A 17673-nucleotide genomic window follows, 5' to 3' on the forward strand; every position below is an offset into this window, starting at 1 on the left:
CATTTCCTTTAGGAAGCATGTGCCCGAGGATGATGAGGAACTGACGATAGAATCTGCCTCACATCTGAGCCCTGCACTGAAGCTCTGCCATCCATGCGAGCTCTGTGCCAGGGTGAACCTGCAGGATTGAATAGCAAAACCCATGGCTCACAGAGCCCCTCATCTGGGATCACCACCTCCAACCAGGAGGCAAGCTGGGCAAAGGTGTGGCAGAGAGCCTGTGCCCCAGGTGAGTCTCCTGTCTCCTTGCCTTCTCACAGGCCTATCCCTGGACTGCAGTGGTCACTGGTCCTAGTCGCCACAGACCTCACCACGCACCACACAGAGGGATGAATTCACCAAGTGGAAGGACCTGTTTGGTGTGGCAGGAATTGCCCTTTTATACTCTTACTCAGGGCGCAGGGCCACATCTGCACACCAGGATCTGCCCCCATGACTACCTAAGGAAATTCTCCCACGCCAAGGTCGTATAGTTCCTGGGTCTATTGCGCTGCCTCGTGGGGCCTGCTGCTGCCGAGCAGAGTGATGGGTACTTGCAGTTGGTGTAGGAAGGAGGTTGGAATCCACGATACACCTCTTAGAAAACCCACACATTAATGACCTCTCTGAGCCTTGGTTTTCTCCTTTGTGAAATGCAAATGATAATACCCATCACAGAGGGGTCTCCTGAGGATTCAGTGAAATAATGCATGCACGAAACTTGGCACATATTAAATGCTGAAGAAAGGCTAGCTACTATTGATGTTGATGTTGCTCTTCCAAGGATAAGTGCCGTAATCTGGTTCATAAGTTCCACTCTGTGTGTGTCTCAGGTACTCTGACAGGTATGGGAGGTACTGAGGCACAGAAGACCTAGCACTTGTCCTCAGGGATTTTTAGTTTGGTGGTGGAAGGAAATAAGTAAAAGGATGTCACAATTTGAGGTATAAGTACTGTCGTAGGGGCCAACACAGGAGATGTGGGAGCCCAGGAGGGAGTTTAACACCATGTGGGGCTGGGGAGGAGGCAGGCAGCTTTTGGAGGATGCAACTTGTGAGTCGAGTCCTAAAAAACAGGGGGCATAAAGCCCAGTGAAGGAGTGGGAGAGAGGGAAGAAATGAATCCTGGCTCAGGGAGAACATTCCAGGTAGTAGGAATGAGGGCAGGATTAAGTCTTCTGGCAAGCCCAACCCATGGACTGTCCTGGCAATAATGAGGAAAATATGGTTTGGTGAACAGGGTCCATCTGATATGAAGGCTATGCCAGCACAGCAGTTTTTGATGGCTTATCTTTAGTGAGTATGGCAGCCATGCTGGCCACCTACTAAATATCCACACTTCCTCTTCCTTACCAACAGGACTCCACATTCTTGAATATAACAAACGCCCAGGTAAAAATCCATATCCCAGCCTCTGCCCAGCAAACAGGGATGGACAGTGAAATGCGTGTAGATTTTTTTTTTAAACTTTTTTGATTTTGTGTCAGGATCTCACTCTGTTGCCCAGGCTGAAATGCAGTGAAGTGATCACAGCTCACTGCAGTCTCAACCTCCCAGGCTCAAGTGATCCTCCTACCTCAGCCTCCAGAGAAGCTAGGACCAAGGCATGTGTCACTATGCCTGGCTAACTGTTTATTTTTATTTTTGTAGAGATGAAGTCTCACTATGTTGCCCAGGTGGGTCTCAAACTCCTAGCCTCAAGCAATCCTCCTACTTCAGCCTCCCAAAGCACTAGGATTACAGGTGTGAACCACTACACCTAATCTTTTTTTTTTTTTTTTTACTTTTTATAATAAAAAAAGTCCAAACATATGCAAAAGTACAGAAAATACTGCAAGAACCTCTGTGTACTCTTCACATAGTTTTATAGCTGGTGTGGCGGGAATCAACATTTGCCATTCTTGTTTCATCTGTCCTTCCACTTGTGTTTTTTTTTTTCTAGATTATTTTAAAGCTCAGACCAGACATTATATGATTTCCACCCACAAATATTTCAGTGTGTCTCTCTAAGAGATAAAGACTTTCTTTTTAAATGTAACCACAATACTAATATCATACCTAACAAAATTAACAATATTTCCTTAATATCATCTAATATGCAGTCTGTATTCAATTAGGAAATCTCTTTAAGGGGACTGACTTGGTAGAAAACTAGGTGGCCTTTGCCCTTCCCCCTCTCCTTCTGCTGTTACAGGATATCCAGATGACCCAAGCCATCCCACTTTCACAAACTGACCACTTTGTGACCATGAGTAAACTTGGACAGCGGAAGCCACACACTGGGGAAGGTAAAGTGGGAAGACGGGAGGAACTGCGACCCTGATGGCCACGCAGCCATCACACCAACATGAGACTGTCTAACTCTGGTCGTTTTTCTTCCTCAGTCTTGATTTTTGTATTTTTTTAATTAATCGATTTTTTAAAACTTCTGAGCAGTTTCAGGTTTACAGAAAAATTGAGCAGAAAGTACAGACTTCCCAAATTCCCGACACCACCCCCACTGGTTCCCCCAGTATTGACATCATGAATGAGTGTGGTACATTTATTACGGTTGATGAGCCAATATTGTTGTGTTATTGTTGACTAAAATCTATAGTTTCCCTTAGGGTTCACTCTTGCATAGATTCTATGGGTTTTGATGAAGGCATGATGACTTTTATCCACCATTATAGTATTGTACAGAGTAGTGTCACTGCCTAAAAATCCTCTGCCCATTCATCCCTCTCTCCCTGCTAATCCCTGGCAACCACTGATCTTTTTACTGTCCCTGAGGTTTTGCCTTCTCCATAGTGTCATATAGTTGGAATCGTACAGTATGTAGCCTTTTCAGACTAGCTTCTTTTGCTTAGCAACATGCATTTCAGATTCTTCCATGTCTTTTTGTAGCTTGATAACTCATTTCTTTTCATCGCTGAATAATTTTCCATTGTCTGAATGTCCTACAGTTTGTTTATCCACTCACCTATTGAAAGACATCTTGGTTGTTTCCAAGCTTTGGCAATTATGAATAAAGCTGCTATAAACATTTATGTGTAGGTTTTTGTGTGGACGTAAGTTTTCAACTCATTTGGGTGAGTACCAAGGAGAGCTACTGCTAGATTGTATGATAAGAGTGTGTTTAGTTCTGTAAAAAGCTGCCAGACTGTCTTCCAAAGTGGCTGTACCATTTTTCTTAATGTGGAGAGAAATCTTTCCTTAAGCTGCTGTAATTTGTATCTCTGTTATTAGCAACTGAATGCAATTCCTAATTGATTGGGTGGGGATGAGCTACTGAGTGCTGATTAGCTAGACAGAAATCTTCCACCAACACACTAAAAAGTCAGAAGTAACTGTTCATCTAGTCATGCGTTCTTACCCATCAGCATTATGTTTTTTTTCATGAGGTCAGAGGAGATTGTAGATATATAACAAAGATATGACTCTCTGTGTTCTAATTTTCTATTAACATTATGAGGATAAGAAAAGACTGACTTGTCTTTTTATTTAGGTCCTGTTAAGGAGTCTCCACATGATTACGTCTTCATAAGTGCTTGTAAACTTTTTGTTTAATGATCTGTTCCCCCTGTCTTTTGGCATTTTTCTGGTCTTCATAATTCCACCAAGATTAAGGATAGTGGTTTGACAGTTAGGTCTACAAATCCTGTCCTAGTTCGAATCTTCAAATGCTGAAGTGAACAAATATTCCCCACTATCATTATCCAGTAATCAAAATCATTTTAGCGACTTGATTTGGCCTCACACTGAGCAATAGATGTGTTCTAGGGAAAACTATATATACATCACATTGTTGTAAATTAATTCCTATTTTAAATGAACTGGGAAAGCTTGTCACAGCAGAGGATAGTGCAGTGACTCCTTCTATAAGGCAAATAATTCCATTATATGAATACTCACCCTCTAATTTAGTTCTCTACGAATATGTAATGTTCAAATATTGGGGATTTTAGTGATTTTTTTTACATATGGAGATTAGAGCTGAATGTTTGCTTATATTCAATTCCTTTTTTCTTTTTTTAACATCATCACCATCGTTGTCTTCAATGTTGTTTGTTGTCATCACTAGGGAAAGTCACCAAATTTTAGAAATATATGCAAAGGGCTGCCTTACTGGAGGTTGTCTTGTCCACCAATAAGCAGGTCTTGTTCTGTACTGAGGAATCCTATAGCTTCCTCAGTGTCTACATTCAAAGGTACAGAATGATTATCTAGTTATGTGATCTTAGACAAATCACAAATTATATAAACTCTCTGGGTCTCAGTTTATTCATCTGTAAAATGAGAATGATGATGGCACATTACTCATGGGGTTGATTTGAGGATCAAATGTGGCAACATAGAGTGTCTACCCTATGTTATGTGTTCAATTAATGTCAGCTATTATAATTGCTTTTGGAAGTCCTATTATCATTAAATGTTAAGGTTAGACAAGCCTTCCCCTTAAAAAAATAACTATGACTGCATCACACCCCTTAGAATGGCCACTATCCAAAACAAGCAAACAAAAAAATGGAAAATAACAAGTATTGGCAAGGAAGCAGAGCAATTGGAACACTCGTGCACTGTTGTGGGAATATAAAATGGTGTAGCCACTATGGAAAACAATATGGTAGTTCCTCAAAAAACTAAAAGTAGAATTACCATATAATGCAGCAATTTCACTTCTGGGTATATTCAAAAGAAATCAAAGTGAGGACTCAAAGAGGTATTTGTCCACCCACGTTCATAACAGCATGATTCGCAACAGCCAAAAAGTGGAAGTGACCCAAGTGTGCATCCATGCACAAGCGGGTAATCAAAATGTGGCACATATATGAAATGGAATACTATTCACTCTTAAAAAGAAATGAAATTCTGATACATGCTACCTTAGAATAAGATATTCCATGCTAACATGGAATAACCCTGAGGACATTATGCTAAGTGATGTAAGCTGGTCACAAAAGGACAAATACTGTATGATTCCACTTACATGAGGCACTTAGATTAGCCAAATTCATATTAACAAAATGTAGATTAGTGGTTTCTAGGAGCTGGGGGCAGCAGAGAATGGAGAATTGTGTTTTAATGAGTACATAGCTTTAGTTTTGCAAGATGAAGAATTTTGTTGATGAATGCTAGTGACGGAAGCACAACAGTGTGAGTTTACCAATGCCAATTTTAAGTGTGCAGTAAGCATACACTTAAATGTTTAAGATGGTATACTTTATGTCATGTGTATTTTACCATTTTTTTAATAAAAAGATTTTTACTATTTTAAAATTGTAAAATAACCACCATGATTAGGAGTTTTCCATACCTAGGAAATGGGAACATATTCGGTGGTAGAAGATTGTAGGGAATGGAGAAGTGACAGTGGTCAACCCAGGATGCTCTTTAGCAGAACTGAATGCCTGTCATAGCCGACAGATGAGCCACTTAGAACGTGCTTGCATTTGTCAATGATGCCACCAGCTGATTCCACAGTTGACTGGTTTCACAAAGCCAGCACTGGTTATGATTTGTGTCTGGGTAACCACAGCTTCCAGAGACAGGCCCTGCCCAGGAAGCTGGTATTTAAAAATTACAACTCAATTGATAGGAGAAGAGTTCACTGGTACTGGCTTAGTAATTAAATTGCAAGGTGATTATTAGTCTGCTTAGGCAAAAAGATCACATGTGAATACTTTAAGCAGCCTAAGACTAAAAAACTCCTCCCAGAAAAAAAAATAACCTGTAACTAAATTAATACCATTTTCTGCCAATTATAGATGCCCTCCAGTGACTTTAGGGTTGCCACAGCAACATGCCCACTGAAAGGTTGTCTTAGTCCATTTTGTGGTGCTATAATAGAATACCTGAGACTGGGTAATTTATAAAGAACAGAAGATATTTATTTCTTACCTTTCTGGAGGCTGAAAGTCTAAGGTATAGGAGCCCACATCTTGCAAGGGCCTTCTTGCTGTGCATAGTGGAAGGTGGAAGGACAAGACAGCATACATGAGCAAGAGATCAAACTCACAGACTCACGCCTCTTCGTAATTAGCATTAATCCATTACGGGATGGAGATATCATGACTTAAACATCTCCTATTAGGCCCTACCCCCCAACACTGTTGCATTAGGGATTAAGTTCCCAACACATGCTTTTTGTTAAAAAAAATAATGTGTTAGATGAATGTGTTGGGACATAGTCACTATAGCATAGGGTATGATTGCTAAGTCCTGAAATATATAGATACAGCAAATAGAAAATGTTTCACATCTTATGTCTGTGTCAAGCCAAAATTGTTTTCTAGGGGGAGGACAGGTGAACTGTCACCAGGCAGCTCTCCTCTCTTCTGTGGCCCAGTCTGAGATCCCAGGCTGGCTTGTCACCTCTGCCACTGCCCCACAGGGAGCACAGCAGCCTGGCATTTCCCCTACACTGCTCCCTTCCTCTAGGATGGTCTCTCAGGCCACATCAGCTAATAAGAATCCTCCCTTGTTTTTCTGAAAACCTCCTCTGCCACCTCTCCCAAGCAGGGTTCCATGACCAAGTGGCAGCTCAGTGCTTTCTAGACCAGATCCCATTCAATCACTTAGCTCTGCACAAAGTAAATTCAAGGGTTTCACATACCCTTTCCCTCTGTTCAAGTCCCAAACTTGATGAAAATCAGCTGACTCCTGTGAAGGTGATAATGGGGGGTAATGCTGTGAACCACACTGATACCGAAGATACATTCCAGAAAGCTGCTGATGAGGCAAAATTTGGTCAATCAGGTCTGACGTTGCATGCACCAGATGTGCTGCTATTTAAACAAATGATGGTTACTCCTTTTGTAAAAGGGATAACCATCTTACAAAGTGTCTTTTGTGTAAATTCCTATTTTTATATACTAGTAGGTATGTTTTAGAATTTAAAAAGCTGTCTCGAGTGCTTTCTGGAAAGAGTGGCATGTAAACAAATCTGATCACGTTGTCAAAACAGAAAAAGAGGTGGGTGAGGGTACGTGGATCTGCATGTGAGAGAGGGACAGAATGTCAGCTCATGAAGAACCACGAGAACAGCTCCTGATTCCTCAAGATCCCCTGAACCCTCAGAGGCCCTGCTGAAGATGAGGATGAGGATTACTGGGATTGGGGCTCAGGCCAGGGGTGGATCTCACAGTCTGGGTCAGGCTGGGAGTGGCTCCCACAGTCTGGGCCACACTCCACTGTCTACCTGAATTATATATAACTGAAAAACAAAATCTAATCTCACCCTCTTGAGTCATAGAATAAAGTCCAAATTGGTCAAAACTTTTTTCCCTGGTCCCACACTGCCTATCCCTGGGGTAACAGCAAAAATAACAACAATAATAACCAAAAAATAAAACCTGGCCTTACTATAAGCCCTTACTACGTGTGAAGTACCTTGTATACATCATCTCCTTTAATCCTTATAATGACTTACTGAGATATTTTCTATTATTTCTCTCTTTTGTAGAGGAAATGGAAGCTTAGAGTTGCCCAAGGTCAAGTGGTGATAAAAGGTGAAGGCAGGATGCAAATCCTGGTGTCTGCCTCCTGAGTCCGGTCTTAAGCCAACGACACATAACTAACTTTCTGGACTTCGTGGCTCGTCCTCCTCACTGCTCAGGCCCTCCCCGATGTGAATTCCCACTTCTAAGCTCCTGCCTGCCTATCACTGGGAAAGCCCCCTTTGCAGCCCTGGTCCCATCCCAGCACACTCAGGCCTGGCCTGGGTCCACTTCTCCCTCCAATCTCTCTCTGCTGCTCTAGCTTTCAAGGGTTGCCTTTTCTCTGAGCAATCACTCTGTCTATATTACACATACGGCACACCTTGGATTTTAATCTTTTACTGCCATTTCTGTTTAAAATGTGTCTGTCGTCTGAACTAAACTGTGAGGTTCCATAAGCCTAAATTAATGTCAACTTGTGTGTGTGCTGGTCATTCCTATTTAACTTTGAACAAATGCATTATATATAATAAATACTAGGGTATAAAGGGTCACTTAAATAATTTTTAAATGTCATCTATAAAGATTTTTGATAACACAGAAAATATGTGTTTTATTTTATTACATTAGAAAAGCAACATGCAAACATGCATAAGCAATGCCATCTCAGCTATTATAATTCCACATGATAAATCACTTGTTGAAAATGTAAAACATAAAATATACAAATAAACAGGGCAAGAAAGCCATGGAACCTCATTCAGATTTAGTGATTGCATCTTCATCATTTCCTGCAATCATTTTCTTTTTTTTTTTTTTTTTGAGATGGAGTCTCGCTCTGTTGCCCAGGCTGGAGTGCAGTGGCGCGATCTCGGCTCACTGCAAGTTCCGCCTCCCGGGCCCACGCCATTCTCCCACCTCAGCCTCCCGAGTAGCTGGGACCACAGGTGCCCGCCACTGCACCCGGCTAATTTTTTGTATTTTTGGTAGACATGGGGTTTCACCATGTTAGCCAGTATGGTCTCGATCTCCTGACCTTGTGATCCGCCCGCCTCAGCCTCCCAAAGTGCTGGGATTACAGGCGTGAGCCACCGCGCCCGGCCTCCTGCAATCATTTTCTTATTAACAAATTAGAGAATGTGACAAACACTTAAAATCCAGAATATAGTATGTGGACACCCTACTACATATGTCCCAAAATGAGCCACCAGGGTGCCTGAAGAAAATATTGTGATATTTATTAAAAATTTTTTTTACTTTAAAAATAGGCGAAAACAGTAAACTTCCCTAAGAGCAAAGGACCTTTAGAATCATTAACATAAATGAACACACACACATCTCTGAAGTCTTAGTTTAAAAGAAGAAAACACTTTATTATAAATGTACCACTGAGGAAGAATGATGTTTCCAATATTTCCTGCAGCTGGAGTACAGGTGCTTGCCAGGGACTCAGAGAAGGTGGATCCTAATGTCTTGAGATGAGGGGCGTGGTTAAGCTCACTTGCTCCGAGGCCCACAGCTCTGGGCGGACCACGACCTGCCCACTGGTTGTGTGCCCCTTGGTAAGCTACTTCACCCCTTCCAGTCTCAGTTTGTTCCATTGTAAAAGTTGCTTTGCCAACTAAGTGAGACAAAGCACAAAAAAAAGTTTCACTTGTTGCTCTGTGAATAGTAATAGCTCAATTAATATAGTAGGTACTGTTCTTTGAAAGGGGACTTAGAGATCGTGGAAGGCTCAAGGGCAATTATTTTGCAGATATTTCAGAATAAGACTTGAGCAGACAGGATATATAAACTGACTGAAGAGGGAGACACCTGGGATAGAAAACGGAAAAGGGCATCTTCAGGAGGGGGACAGTCCCAGCTAGAGGGATCATAATGGCCTAACTCCTCTCTCTGCACTTCCTGTCTTTCAGGCCATTCTAGATGTGGGTCTTCAAACTACAAAGATCAGAAGTCACTCAACCTAGCGCAAATTAAAGGGGATTACTATAAGAATACAGAGGGTATTAGGCTGTTCTTGCATTGCTATAAAGAAATATCTGAGGCTGAGTAATTTGTAAGGAAAGAGGTTTAATTGGCTCATGATTCTGCAGGAATGTACAGGAAGCATAACACTGACACCTGCTTCTGGGGAGGCCTCAGGAAGCTTTTACTCATGGTGCAAGGTGAAATGAGAGCTTTCAAGTAACATGGTGAAAGGAGAAGCGAGAGAGAGACAGAGAGAGAGAGAGAGAGAGAGAGAGGTGGGGAAGTGCCACATACTTTTAAATGACCAGATCTCACATGAACTCACTCACTATTGTGAGGATAGCACCAACGGAATGGTGCTAAACCATTCGTGAGAAATCCACCTCTATGATCCAACCACGTCCCACCAGGCCCCACCTCCAACACTGAGATTATAATTCCACATGAGATTCAGAGGGAATACGGATCTAAATGATATCACAGAGTTATCAGGAGTCCAAGAGAGACATAGTAGAGCACCCAGTGAGGGAGAACTGAAAAGGTAAGGAACTGAGGCTACTCTAAACATCGTCTTTCCCTCTCCCTCTTCTTCCCCACCTCCACTCACTCCCTCTGCTTACCTATCTTCCACCCAACCCACCTAAAACACAAGCCTTCACCTAAGCAGCCATCACCAATGAGCAGAGAGAGGTTTCTCAGCCTCTTACTTCAGATTCTTACGAGAGGAATTCTGATTGGCTCAGTTCCTCTGATGGAGCCACGTCCACTCAAGTCCAGCCTAGCCCAAGTTCCCTTAGATCAGGTGTATACCTGTGGTCTGATTAGCATTGCCTGCCCCTCCCATCTTTTAAGAGTGTAGACTGGCAAACAAGGAAACTTGTCTCTTGCAGAGATGTGGGGTGTATCTTTGCCCAGGCCTTCACCATGAACAAGGCTGTGGTGCTCATGCCACTGACTTATGAGGTCTGACCTTGAACTCTGGGAGACTTGAGGAATGTCTGATGACTCACGGGCTGACATTGAATCAGTCCATGTCCTTAAATCTTGCAAAAGGAAATCTGCTTGTTTTATATTCCCTCATGGACTTCAGGGCTTTGTTTAACAAATATTACAAACCTTTCCTGCTCTGCTGGAATTAAACAGCTTAAAATTCATCCTTTTGGCTACTTAATTTTCTTGCTTCTTTTGCCAGTGAGATTGTAACATTCTTGAAGGGAGAATTTCAGGTGTGGAGAAGATCTTAGAGATCATCAAAGCCAACCTTCTCATTTTACAGGTGTGAAAACTGAGGTCCAGAGACAGGAAATGTCACACAGCAGGAGAGGGGCAGGTGGGACCCAGGACCCCGTTTCACACGCTGTGTTGCCCAGGGTGCCTTGTCATGCCTTAGGCACAGCATGCTCCCAATAAATATTCAATTGCTTTATTTCATATTTCTCTTTTGCTTTTCTGAAGCTCATCTTCTCTATTCATATCCCTTCTCCACCACTGACTTCAACCTTAGGGGATCACTTTGCATGTGCCTTTCAGGTGTTGGTCTTTGGGGTTGTGTAGTGGAAGGTGAGATGAGGCATGGGTGAAATTTCACCTGGTTCTATCAAGCTGTTATCTCTCCAGGCCAACACCACGGTTACAGAGCGTAGACACTAGACTAGCAACTTCCTTCCTTCTGGGGGGTCAGTGGCCTCCAAACTGCATGATGAAGCCATTGTCTAGCTCCCACAGTAAGTCACTAGTTCTGCAATGCCTCCCAGGTCAACACCGCATAACAGGAATTTTGGCCACTGCTGACCTTCTCCTAGTGGGAAGTAATAAGCGGATGTAGCCCCGCCTTCCTCCCAGAAGCCTTCTCTGACCCTTCCCAGTTCCTGACTGGGAACTCTTAGTTCATTTGACATCACTTTCACACGGTGGGGGCACTTCATTCATTTTCCTATTATCTGCTGGGCATCAGCCTGGTCTCAGCTCCTGAAGGTAGGTAGCTTCTCTCACCCACCACCTTGGTAGGCTCCCACTAGGCCTTCAGTCAATGTGTGTACTGACTAGTAACTTTTCCCTGGAATGGCTATGGCTGTGGGGGTGGGTGGAGAGAAATCATGGGAAGAAAGGAGAACTAGTACTTTTTGCTGCTATCTTAGGCAAGTGTGAATGAGGAGAAGCAACTCCTTCAAACAAAGCAAAACATTCTGACTTTTCATTTCTAGGCAGACAGGGGCAAGTCCTGGCCCCGCAAAATTGGTCACAATTAAACCAATGCCAGCATCATTTGCTTCAGGAATCTCCAGTTCCTTCACTCTGCACCTAGCAGCTCTTCCGACAGAAGCCTGCAGGTTGGGCATGAAATCAATCCCAGAGCAGAGGAGGAACAACAGACAATGGGCCACATAAGCCCCAGGCCTCCCACCTGGGGGAACTCTGGTCTGAGGCAACTACAAGGCCTTCCTCTCAAACAAAGATCCCCACTGCAGCCTGAAATGCCCATCATCAGAGGCCACTGAAGAGAGCTCTCAATGAGAAGACAAAAGTGTCAGAGTTGGAGGACAGAATTAGAAGAATGTCTTATATGTTAATGACAGTTTATTAGACTGGAAGTAGAGCAGAGAGCCAGGCACTGAGGATGTGAAAAACAGGAGAGAAGTTTGGGTGGGCAGGCAGCAGCAATGCAAAATCCCAGGCACTGCCCAGAGGAGGCAATGTTAGGTGGGGCAGCAGGGTAGGGAGGGGAGGAGCATGAAGAACTTCAGCTGATGCGGGTTAAGAGAGCTAGGCCAGGAGCAGGTGAAGATTAGAATTGGGTCCAGGTTCCTTGAAGACAAACCTAACTGATTTCACATATTAAGATGCGTCACCCTCAGGAATCCTTCCTGCACTACTAGCTCTGCTGGTGTGAGTCTGCAGAAAGAAAAATTCGGGGATCATTTTCGAGGGCCAGAAAGACTCAGGACAAGAAAGGGCATCAACCGTCTTTGACCACTTTCCATGTGACACAGCCAGTATAAACCCATGATCACCACTGGTTCTCACAAGGCCAAGAAAAGTTGTTGAGTAAGTGGCCCAAGGTCATCCCTTACGAATGTTAAGTAAGCTGCCCAAGGTCACAGAGCCAGGATATATCATGCCTGGGATTCAAACCCAGGGGTCACACTGACGCCAGAGCCTGTGGTTCCCACTGCCGCTCTTACCCTAGGTGCATACCCTAAACGGAGGTGTGTACTCTCACTGGAAGCTTCACATTCCACATATTCCTCAGCCTCTAGCCTCTCCTCACCTCTGAGGGTGTGATTTAAGCCAAAGCAAAGCCAAGACCCAGACAATTTTATTCTTATTTCCTTTGCAGGTGGCGTGCCTGTCACACAATATGTAAAAACCAACAAGGACAACAAGGTAAGTAAATGGGAATTTGCTGAATGTGTAGATTCCAGTACTATTATTTAATATTTTATAAACCCAGGAAATTGTCCAGATGTTAAAGCATACAAATAACTCACTGCTGAGCCAATGAGCATAAACGCTGAGGGACAAACCAATGGCAAGAGTCAGCTGTGCTTAAACCTGTTCCTTTGCAGTGGGCGACAGGGGCCTGCCACCCGGACAACTGGCCTCCGGCACCCACTCTGTACCGAATCATGGCTGGGCATGAGTTGCTTAACTCTCTGGGCCTGTTGCCTCCCTCCAGAAGGGAGGAAATGACAACCACCATGGCCTTTGGTACAAGAATCAAATGAGTTGTTCTATAGGATGTGAATGTCTATGCTGTTTTGTGTCTCCAGCCCAGGAGACAAGTTCTCCACACAAAACAAAATCCCACCCGTCCTTCAAGGCCCATGCCACGCTCCAAGGCTAATTTTTTAAATTTTCTGTAGAGAAGGAGTCGTGCTGTGTTGCCCAGGCTGGTCTTGAGCTCCTCAGGCTCCAAAAGTGCTGGGACTGTAGGCCTGGGACCTTTCAAATTAGGTCTCTTCTCTCATGTGAAGACTTAGTACTCTTTAACCTTAATCAGATGCTTATCCTTTTCTTTCTCTTTGTTAAAAATTCTAGAAATTCTTGCTGGGCACGGTGGCTCAAACTTGTAATCCCAGCACTTTGGGAAGCTGAGGTGGGTGGATCACGAGGTCAGGAGATGGAGACCATCCTGGCTAACACAGTGAAACCCCGTCTCTACTAAAAATACAAAAAAAAAAAAATTGGCCAGGCGTGGTGGCGGGCGCCTGTAGTCCCAGCTACTGGGGAGGCTGAGGCAGGAGAATGGCGTGAACCAGGGAGGCGGAGCTTGCAGTGAGCGGAGATGGCGCCACTGCACTCCAGCCTGAGAGACAGAGAGACTCCGTCTCAAAAAAAAAAAATCTTAGAAATTCTTTGCTCAAATATCACTTCCTCCAGGAAGTCTTCCTGATCCTCTACCACGCCCCACCCACCCTCCATCCATTTGGCTGCTCCAGGTTGTGTGGTGGGGGGAATTTCACAGTACTTTGTGTTAAGCGCTGATTTATCCCTTATATAGTACTTTCATTGACTGTAGTCCCTACACTGGACTGAGCTCCTTGAGCGCACAGACTGTGGGTCTTACCTGTCTTGGCATTCCTAGACGTTTCTGGTCTGTGGAAAGTGCTCACTAAATGTGAATGTAAACTAATGAATAAATGGGTTTCTACAGCAGTTTATACTGCATTACACGGCTCCTCTAATGAATTTCTAGCCCCCTTCCTTGTTGGGGTATACACTATTTTATTCAGTATTTCTCCTGAAGGCCTCTCTGTACCAAGCTCAGTTTTAACAAAAACATTGGTGATCTGGTTATTACTGAATTATCCACTACGTTGAATTCTCCCAACTACCCCGTCCCAGCCCTTAGCTTGGCCGAAGGAAAATTAATTGGTTGCAAAGTGCATATCTAATTACAACAGCCAGCCCCTGACACAGAGATGCTCAAATGTTAATTATAACATATGCATCTCAATAACCGACGGTGGCATTTAGTGAGGCATTAATCACGCCACATGAGCCCCCCAGTGCATGCACAAAGCTCCTTTTTATCTGCCATTAGCACAGACTTTGCACTTTCAGCACGGAAGTTCTCATCCTTAAAGCCTTTCTGACTCTAAAACCAACGTTTCCCTGAAGCCTGGACTTCTCCTAAGCCCCCGGGTCTCCCACCGCAAAAGCCCCCATCCAGGGCTGCGCCAGTGCCGTGGGGTCGCTGGGCGGCGGGTTTTGATGTCGGTAGACTGGGCTGTCTTGGCAGCTAAGCCAACATCCCGAGCGTCCCGGGGCCACCCCGCTCTCCAGGGCCCGCCATCCTGGAAAAGAAAGGCGAACTACATTACCCAGCAGGCCTCCCGCCGCCCTCTTTCCTTTCAAGTCTTTGCACGTGGCCGGAGGGGAGGGCGGGGCCTAGACGTCACTCTCCTACATTCTCTTTCCCTGTGTCAGATCAGGGATCATTTTTTTTCCTTCCTCTACTCCCTCCCCCCTACCCGCCCCTCCCTCCCTGTTTCCCTTCCCTCCCTCCCTCCCCTCTCTGCTGGGTCTGTGCGCTGGGGCACCCGATCCCCTCCGCAGCTGGGACGCTCCGAACTCGAGGCAGGAGTCGGCTCTCTGGAGCCTCGTCCCTCCCTTCCCCTTCCCTGCCCCCTTCCCCCACCCCCGACTCGGGCTTGGCGCGGCGGCCAGAGGAACCCCGAGGTGAGCATCTCCTCTCCCGTCCTCCTCTTATAGTCACCTCAGCTTGCTGATCGATTCGGGTACCCGGGAGGAGGGCTGCGTGACGTGCGCGTGCTTATAGATAAATCCAGGAAAACCGCCCCAAACAATCAGCCCCTTTCCCCCTCCCTGCGCCTGGGCCAGCGGGGTGTCCGCACCCATCTACCATCCCCTCCTCCCCCTTGGTGGGAAACTGCACTCCACAGTGTCGCCCCCTCCCTGGGTTTGTCCCATTCCCTGCCTGGTTCTCCGCCCCGTGGGGTGCGGTGGCCCTGGAGCTCCGGTGCCAAGGGGGGCTCTTGGGGGGCGCACGGCTGGAGCCCGGCTCGCTTTGGAACTGCGCTGTGTAGCCGCTGTCATGTGCCGGGTTCCGACCCGGGGGGAGGAAGGGAGCGAGCGCGATTCCTCTCCCTTTTGTTTTGAAGCCCGCATTTGCTGCATCGAGCAGTTGGTTTAGTACCAGCCAAACTTGCAGCTGTTCAGACCGCGCTCCGCGGAGGTAGGGAGCGCGTCTCGGGGTGGCGTTTGGGGGCCGGGCTGCAGCACTCGGGGCTGCGGGAGGGACCCCGAGAGTGTGTCTCCACGCCGCCCCTCCCTTCCCCGGTGACTGATTGTGTCTGTGGCAGCGGGCGTGTGTGAGTGTGCGCGCCCGTCCCCGCGGGCTCGGGGATGTCTGTGGATGGCTGTCGTCTAGACAGGGCGCAGCCCCCTCCCTGCGTCCCCGGTGAGCCCGCGGGCCGCGGGGGGAGCGGGGGATGGGAGCAGAGGAAGAAACGAAATCGGTGGACCCGTTGCGGTCTCCCCTTTGGTTATTCCCAACGGTCGTGGTTCTGTTGGCTTTTTTATTATTCCTGTAGCCGCGGTGCAATCGGGCCTGGGGAATAGATACGCCGGGCGGAGAGGGGTTCACTTGACAGGCTCTGAAAAGCCACCTTTGGGTGGCGAGTGACCCAAGCGGCCGTGGGGTGGGCTCCGGCTCGGGTTCATCAGCACGACTAGCAGGTAACTGTCCCGGGCCCCGGTCATGGAGGAGGGCGGGCGTGGGGTGGGGGGCGATGGCTTGGGCTGCGGCTAAGGTCTGGGGCCTCGGAGGGCCGCGTGCCGGTGCCTGGATATGGCCGGAGGGGGCGTCCGGGACACCGCGCGCCTGAGCCGAGTGTGTTTCTCTATTGATGGTTAAAGACAATCGGGAAGGGGCGGTCTGAGTCCCTTATCTGGGCGGTGTTGGTTGTTTGGTTCTGCAGAGTTTTCTGGGTTGGGGCTGGGGGGTGTGAGCAGGGCAGGCTGTGCGGCGTGTAGAGGGGAGGGCTGGCTGGCGGCGCCGCGTGCGTCCCCACCCCGAGGAGTGAGGCGTCGCCTCCCCCGCCCGGCTGTTTGTGTGTACACACGGCTCCGGTGTGTGTGGGGGGCGGGGACCGCAGACCGCGGCGTAGTGGGGACACGCGTGGGCCCCGATCCCCCGCGCGACCGGTCCCACCAGCCCCCTCCTCGTCCGAGTCGAGGTCTTGTGTCCCAGCGCGCGCGCGCCCGAGTTACTTGGAGAGGGGACCGTGCGGCTGTGGGCCGGGGAAAACCGTAGGGTCGCGTGTGCTGGTCCTGGGTGCAGGAGTCCCAGGTCCGCTGTGCGGCTGAGTCACACAGCCCCTCCCTCCGCGCCTGCGACGCCCCCTGACCCGGCAGACTGGGGGTACCCCCGGCGGCGCGGGGGGTTAGTTTGGCTGCGCCGCCCCCAGTCCACGCTAGGGTGACCCCACACCGAGGCTTTCGGTGGGTGTGCGTGCCCGTGCTCGCCGCCGCTGCCTTCGCAGATCTGGGAGAGTCAGCGACTGCCTACCGCAGCCCCGGCCCTACAGTGGGAGCCCAAGGCGGCCCGGCAGCCCCAGCGCGCCCCAACCCGGCCCAGCCCGCCGCCCGCCCGGCGCTGTGTCTCTGCGGCCCAGGGATTATCTCCCAGGCCAGGGGCCTGCGCGACCAAGGAGGAAGGCGCTGGAGCCGCCAGCTCGGCCGCGGCTAAAGCCTCCGTAGGGCGAAAGTGACACAGCGCGAGCGAGCGCCGCCGCCGCTGCTGGGGCCGGTGCCGAGAGGAAGGAGCCGCCCAGAGTGCAGGGAGGGGCTGCCGGCTGTCCGTTTCCAGTTCCTCCTGCCCAGGGCCCCGTCTGGGCTGAAAACCTCAGGAATCCAGGCTCCTAGCAGGCTCGGGCTGCGCAAGGAAATGGCCTGGCTTTCAAGAAAACCCAATTATACGTGAACAGAATGCACCGAACAGACGCTAGAAGGTGGCCAGGACACGCTCAGGTTGTCTGGAAAAACTCCCTCTGAGTGTTTGACACAGGATTCAGTTTACACACAGATCACCTCATCTGTGTCAAGCATCTGTCCTGGATAATGGATGCTCAGTGGCAGTAATTTTGTAACACATTCTAGGGTACAGTGTCATCAGTGATTAACAGGTTGCTAGAATAATATGTTTGTATGACCTTACAGGGCAGGTTTTCTTACACCCCCTCCCCCCGCCCCCGCCCAGATATCATAGCATTTATTAAGAGGGTCCTGTGAGGTAGGAGAGTATTAGCCCCATTTTACAGATGAACACACTGAGGCTCAAA

At 47.5% G+C, this 17673-nt stretch overlaps 1 protein-coding gene across 3 annotated transcripts in view; it reads left to right on the forward strand.

Annotated features, from left to right (window-relative positions):
* The first annotated feature begins 14792 nt into the window (after nucleotides 1-14792).
* The window catches only part of CTIF (CBP80/20-dependent translation initiation factor), a 344748-nt gene continuing 341867 nt past the window's right edge, over nucleotides 14793-17673 (forward strand). Inside the window, exons 1-2 of one of the 3 annotated variants that reach the window (XM_011968992.1) lie at nucleotides 14793-15049; nucleotides 15493-15566. The gene's annotated coding sequence lies outside the window, so the exon portion shown is untranslated. The remainder of the gene's footprint in view (nucleotides 15050-15492; nucleotides 15567-17673) is intronic. The other 2 variants (XM_011968993.1, XM_011968991.1) reach the window with 2 other exon arrangements.

The sequence above is a fragment of the Mandrillus leucophaeus genome, unplaced genomic scaffold, assembly GCF_000951045.1.
Source record: "Mandrillus leucophaeus isolate KB7577 unplaced genomic scaffold, Mleu.le_1.0 Scaffold87, whole genome shotgun sequence".
Lineage (NCBI taxonomy): Eukaryota > Metazoa > Chordata > Mammalia > Primates > Cercopithecidae > Mandrillus > Mandrillus leucophaeus.